Below are 6,485 nucleotides of genomic sequence, written 5' to 3'. Positions count from 1 at the left end.
ATTTTAAAAAGTTGTTAAATAATCAAGTCGCCTTGGAAACATTTTGAGTCCATTTTGTCAAATTTGAAGTCATTCTGGACAATCCTTGAACCATTTTGAGGATTTTTTTTTAGTCTGTTTAGAAAAGTTCTGAGTCATGTCGTTAAATTTCAACTCCTTTTGGAAACATTTCTGTCAGTTGATCCACAAACAGAGACCATCCTGATTTAATCATTAATATTTATATTTTCCATAAGTTCTCCTTATGAATGAAGAAGTCTAGTTTTGATTCTCTGCTAGGAGCTAAAAGTAGAAAAAGAGTAAAAACAGGAAGAAACTGGTTCATCTACATTTTTATTAATCAGTATTTCACAACTTTACATGAATATCAGTGTCAGAATTCACAAAATACTTAAAATTACCTTGATTTGGTCCTAAATTTTTCACAATAACTCCTTTTTCCAGACATTAAAGCATGAAACTGGAAGCTTGTCATCCAGTTTTTCACACTTTTGGGCCATCAGAGTGTGATTATTCTGAATTTTCCTCCGCTGCTCGGCTCTGAAGCAGTCTGGACGTGAACAATGCTGCATTCTCGGGGCGGGTTTCTGCTGTAGAAAGCTGCAGCGCTTCGCAAGGAAGCTGGAAATGGAAAAAAAAGAAAAAGAAAAAACAAAACTGTCGACTCCTTGTTTCCATGGCAACCCCTCCAGTGTGTGGACGGAGGGGAGGACGGCAGCGGCGGCGGCAAAGATGCTCGAGGATGAGTTCACGACGGGGGAAACGATTCGTAATCATCTCCGATCCCGGTTGTTTATTTTTTATGATTTTTTTTTTTTAGCTTCGCCCCCGAACATGAATTCCTATGGCTGAAGGATGCCGGCGGTGCGTTCAAGGTGACGCCTGATGAGAGGATCGTCGCTTTTATTTCCCTCCTCATTATTTCAGAGAAGACGAAGGCGCTTTGATCTGCGGGAAACCAGCCTCTGGAGAGCGGAGGAGCGCGTGGAAGATGCATAATATGTTTAAACTTACAGCAGCTTCTGAATCTCCAAACACCTTCCTCCAGAAGCTCGCATTATTTCCCCTGACCTCCGTGAAATTAGCATCTCCTGCTGCATAGTTGGGGCTCTGTGGGTCACCAAAAGTCGAATAAAAACGCATCAAAGCTACGAGTTAAAGTTTAAAGCTGTAACTGTGAGCATCAGTCATGTTTTCTACTCTTGACATATAGAAGAAAATGTAGTTTTCCTGCTAAATAAATCATTTTTTTTATCACATTTGAAGCCTTTAATGGGTGTTTTTGTTTGCAAATTGGTGCCAGATACTCCCAATTTTATATTTTTGAGTACTTTTTTGGTGGAAAGGGTTAAAAAAAAATCAGCTGAACAAAAGGAAAACTCAGTCCAAATGATTAAATATGAGTTTTTCTTAAATTATTCCCAAAGTAGTGACATTAAAATCTAGATTTGAATGCAAATGAGTCCAGTTTTCAAATGAAAATGTCTCTCCTTTGAATAAAATTAATCTAACATGAGTGTATTTCATAATTTGACATTTCTTACTCCATTATTGTTTTGCAGACTGGAGCCAAATGCTCCCAAATCCCAATTTTTATCAGATATTTGTGCATTAAATCATTTTTTAAAAGTACTGTGTTAATAAAAAAGGTTAAAATCAGCCTAACTAAATGAAAATTCAGTTCAAATGATTAAATACGAGCTGTTTTTCTAACAAGTGGTGAAATTAGAATCTACATTTAAATGCAAATTAGTCCAGTTTTCAAATGAAATCATCTAAAAATGAGTGTATTAAATAATTTGACATTTCTCACTCCATTATTGTTTTGCACAGTGGTATTAAATACTCCAAAATGTCCATTTGTGCATTAAATAGACTTTAAGTACAGAAAAGGTTAAAAAAAATCAGCTGAACAAAAGGAAAACTCGGTCCAAATGATTAAATAAATCACTTTTATCATGTTTGAAGCATTTAAAAGGTGATTTTTATTTCAGTGTGGCCAAAAACTCCAAAATTCCCAGATTATTTTAAAAGTGGTGAAATTAGAATAAAGATTTGAATACAAATGGGTCCAGTTTTCAAATGAAATCATCTAAAATGAGTGTATTTAATAATTTGACATTTCTCTGTGCTTTCAGATGAGTTAAGTGGGTTGAGGGGGAAATAAATAAGTCATCCTTTTTGTTTAATTTATGGGGTCATGAGCTAAAAAGGCTGAAAACCACCAGAGAGTCGCCCTCACGCCACTCACATGGCGGCGCTTCGTCCTTCAAGCTTCGCCGCCGCTTCGTCCTTCGACTGTTTTAGCTTTTAAATCAGAGCACGGTAAATTACGTACCAGTTTTGTGTCCACTCCTGTTGTTGCAATAAAACTTTGCTTTCTGGACACAAATGGGGACTTTTTGTCTGGAAAAAGCTTCTGGAAGTCCTTCAAAAGTCCATCTGGATGCAGATAAAGCAGATGATAATGGTTTCCCAGAGCTATTTACATACGAGGACTCCTAAGGCCATCATCTGGGTGCTTTTTTCTGCAAAAATGATTGTTTTTGAGTGTATGAGCTCAGATCAAAGAGTTGGAGACAACACACTAAGTTGTTTGTAGAAATGGGAAGCACGGATCAGATGAAAGGCTGAAATTACTTAATTCTTGGCCTTTCTGTGCTTTTTGTTCTCTGTTGAGTAGCAGCTTCCTCAGACTCCCACCTACTTCCATTACATGATGTTTATTGCCATAGCTGTCGGCCATACAGCGCCGAAAACTGCAGCTCAACCCCCAGCGACAAGACAAATCCCACTTGGAATCACTGTTAAAGGAACGAACGGCAACATGAGGCGTTTTACCAACGGTTTTCATGAAATGAAGAAATTAGTGAGGGCATGCATGGCGATGGCAGCATCATGATGTGAAGCATGGCGGTGGCAGCATCATGATGTGAAGCATGGTGGTGGCAACATCATGGTGTGAAGCATGGTGGGGGCAGCATCATAACATGAAGCATGGTGGGGGCAACATCATGATGTGAAGCATGGTGGTGGTAGCATCATGATGTGAAGCATGGTGGTGGCAACAACATGGTGTGAAGCATGGTGGTGGCGGCATCATGATGTGAAGCATGGTGGTGGCGGCATCATGATGTGAAGCATGGCGATGGCAGCATCATGATGTGAAGCATGGTGGTGGCAACATCATGGTGTGAAGCATGGTGGGGGCAGCATCATAACATGAAGCATGGTGGGGGCAACATCATGATGTGAAGCATGGTGGTGGTAGCATCATGATGTGAAGCATGGTGGTGGCAACAACATGGTGTGAAGCATGGTGGTGGCGGCATCATGATGTGAAGCATGGTGGTGGCGGCATCATGATGTGAAGCATGGTGGTGGCGGCATCATGGTGTGAAGCATGGCGGTGGCGGCATCATGATGTGAAGCATGGTGGTGGCAACAACATGGTGTGAAGCATGGCGGTGGCGGCATCATGATGTGAAGCATGGCGGTGGCGGCATCATGATGTGAAGCATGGCGGTGGCGGCATCATGATGTGAAGCATGGTGGTGGCAGCATCATGGTGTGAAGCATGGTGGGGGCAGCATCATGGTGTGAAGCATGGTGGTGGCAACAACATGGTGTGAAGCATGGCGGTGGCGGCATCATGATGTGAAGCATGGCGGTGGCGGCATCATGATGTGAAGCATGGCGGTGGCGGCATCATGATGTGAAGCATGGCGGTGGCAACATCATGGTGTGAAGCATGGTGGGGGCAGCATCATGATGTGAAGCATGGTGGTGGCGGCATCATGATGTGAAGCATGGTGGTGGCAACAACATGGTGTGAAGCATGGTGGTGGCGGCATCATGATGTGAAGCATGGTGGTGGCGGCATCATGATGTGAAGCATGGTGGTGGCAACAACATGGTGTGAAGCATGGCGGTGGCGGCATCATGGTGTGAAGCATGGCGGTGGCGGCATCATGATGTGAAGCATGGCGGTGGCGGCATCATGATATGAAGCATGGCGGTGGCGGCATCATGATGTGAAGCATGGCGGGGGCAACATCGTGACGTGAAGCATGGTGGTGGCGGCATCATGATGTGAAGCATGGTGGTGGCAACAACATGGTGTGAAGCATGGCGGTGGCGGCATCATGATGTGAAGCATGGCGGTGGCGGCATCATGGTGTGAAGCATGGTGGTGGCAACATCATGGTGTGAAGCATGGTGGGGGCAGCATCATGATGTGAAGCATGGTGGTGGCAACAACATGGTGTGAAGCATGGTGGTGGCAACAACATGGTGTGAAGCATGGTGGTGGCGGCATCATGATGTGAAGCATGGTGGTGGCGGCATCATGATGTGAAGCATGGTGGTGGCGGCATCATGATGTGAAGCATGGCGGTGGCAACATCATGGTGTGAAGCATGGCGGTGGCGGCATCATGATGTGAAGCATGGTGGTGGCAACATCATGGTGTGAAGCATGGTGGGGGCAGCATCATGATGTGAAGCATGGTGGTGGCAACAACATGGTGTGAAGCATGGTGGTGGCAACAACATGGTGTGAAGCATGGTGGTGGCGGCATCATGATGTGAAGCATGGTGGTGGCGGCATCATGATGTGAAGCATGGTGGTGGCAATAACATGGTGTGAAGCATGGCGGTGGCGGCATCATGATGTGAAGCATGGTGGTGGCGGCAACAACATGGTGTGAAGCATGGCGGTGGCGGCATCATGATGTGAAGCATGGCGGTGGCGGCATCATGATGTGAAGCATGGTGGTGGCAACATCATGGTGTGAAGCATGGTGGTGGCAGCATCATGATGTGAAGCATGGTGGAGGCAGCATCATGATGTGAAGCATGGCGGTGGCGGCATCATGATGTGAAGCATGGCGGTGGCGGCATCATGATGTGAAGCATGGTGGTGGCAACATCATGGTGTGAAGCATGGTGGGGGCAGCATCATGATGTGAAGCATGGTGGTGGCAACAACATGGTGTGAAGCATGGTGGTGGCGGCATCATGATGTGAAGCATGGTGGTGGCAACATCATGGTGTGAAGCATGGTGGGGGCAGCATCATGATGTGAAGCATGGTGGTGGCAACAACATGGTGTGAAGCATGGCGGTGGCGGCATCATGATGTGAAGCATGGTGGTGGCGGCAACAACATGGTGTGAAGCATGGCGGTGGCGGCATCATGATGTGAAGCATGGCGGTGGCGGCATCATGATGTGAAGCATGGCGGTGGCGGCATCATGATGTGAAGCATGGCGGTGGGGGCATCATGATGTGAAGCATGGTGGGGGCAACAACATGACGTGAAGCATGGTGGTGGCAACATCGTGACGTGAAGCATGGTGGTGGCAACATCATGACGTGAAGCATGGTGGTGGCAGCAGCTCCTGGAAGGCTTGTAAAGGTAGAGGGTAAATGAATGCAGCAAAGTCTGCAGAAATCCTGGAGGACTACCTGATGCAGTCTGAAGAGAACTGAGACTTGGAGAAGATCAGTTTTCCATCCAGACGGTGAGTCGAAGACGAAGATCCTCAGAAATGGTTTGAAGACAGCAAAGCGGAAGTGTGAGCTCAGATCAGAGTTGGAGACAACACAGTGAGCTGTGTTGATGTTGAAAAGCTGAAATGACTTAATTTTCGGCTTTTCTGTGCTTCTTTTTGTTCTCTGTTGTGTAGCAGCTTCCTCACACTCCCACTTGCTTCCATTACACGATGTTTATTGCCATAGCTGCCGGCCATACAGCGCCGAAAACTGCAGCTCATCCCCCACCGACAAGACAAATCCCACTCAGAGCCGCTAATAAAGGACCGAACGGCAACATGTGGTGTTTTATCAAAGGTGACATTGGGTCTCTGGGAGTTTTCTCTTGCGAGGACAAAACCTCTGGAACACTCCATATTTTTCTTGTGAAATTTTGAAACCATTATGGATTTTGCAGAGTGATTTCATCCCCCCTCTGACCAATAAGCAGCCACATCATTCCGAGCTGGAAACAAACTCTTTCCCCTCAAGCGACTCTGCAGCAGCGACTCCTTCCTGGCCTCATTATGGGGCCAAACTCGACGCCGAGGCTCCTCCGATAATGCGATAAGTCAGATGAGACTGTGCTTTGTAATAGTTAGACGCTGAAAACTCTGTTTGCCCTCCCGTGTTGTCGTCTGTTACACAAATACAATAAAGATGTGCTCGGATGTTATTCACAATACAGTCCCTTTGGAAGTTTTCTGCTTTTGTTGCTTTTCAACATTGAATTGTGGTCAATTTATTTGAAGTTTTTGACATGAAATTGCCAAAAAAGGAGTGAAATCAAATCCCTACCAAGGATTGTCAATTATAAAGTCACAAATTCAACATTTGTACTGCCATTTGGTTCCAGAAGTCACATAATTACTAGAATTAAGATGATCTGAGGTCAGTGAATATGTCTGTCATTGAACTATAAAGAACCAGTACTCCTGGATAGAATGACACC

The 6,485-nt window shown here is 45.3% G+C and overlaps 1 long non-coding RNA gene across 1 annotated transcript; it reads left to right on the top strand.

Annotated features, from left to right (window-relative positions):
- Positions 1-326: 326 nt before the first annotated feature.
- On the top strand, positions 327-6,221 carry LOC127531065 (uncharacterized). Its single transcript, XR_007937932.1, has 2 exons — positions 327-5,523; positions 5,689-6,221. It is a non-coding gene; the product is annotated as an uncharacterized LOC127531065 (long non-coding RNA).
- Positions 6,222-6,485: the final 264 nt, after the last annotated feature.

This window comes from Acanthochromis polyacanthus, chromosome 2, assembly GCF_021347895.1.
Source record: "Acanthochromis polyacanthus isolate Apoly-LR-REF ecotype Palm Island chromosome 2, KAUST_Apoly_ChrSc, whole genome shotgun sequence".
NCBI classification, from domain to species: domain Eukaryota; kingdom Metazoa; phylum Chordata; class Actinopteri; family Pomacentridae; genus Acanthochromis; species Acanthochromis polyacanthus.
Note: the sequence above shows the minus strand (reverse complement) of the source record. Positions and strands in the feature narration are given on the sequence as shown.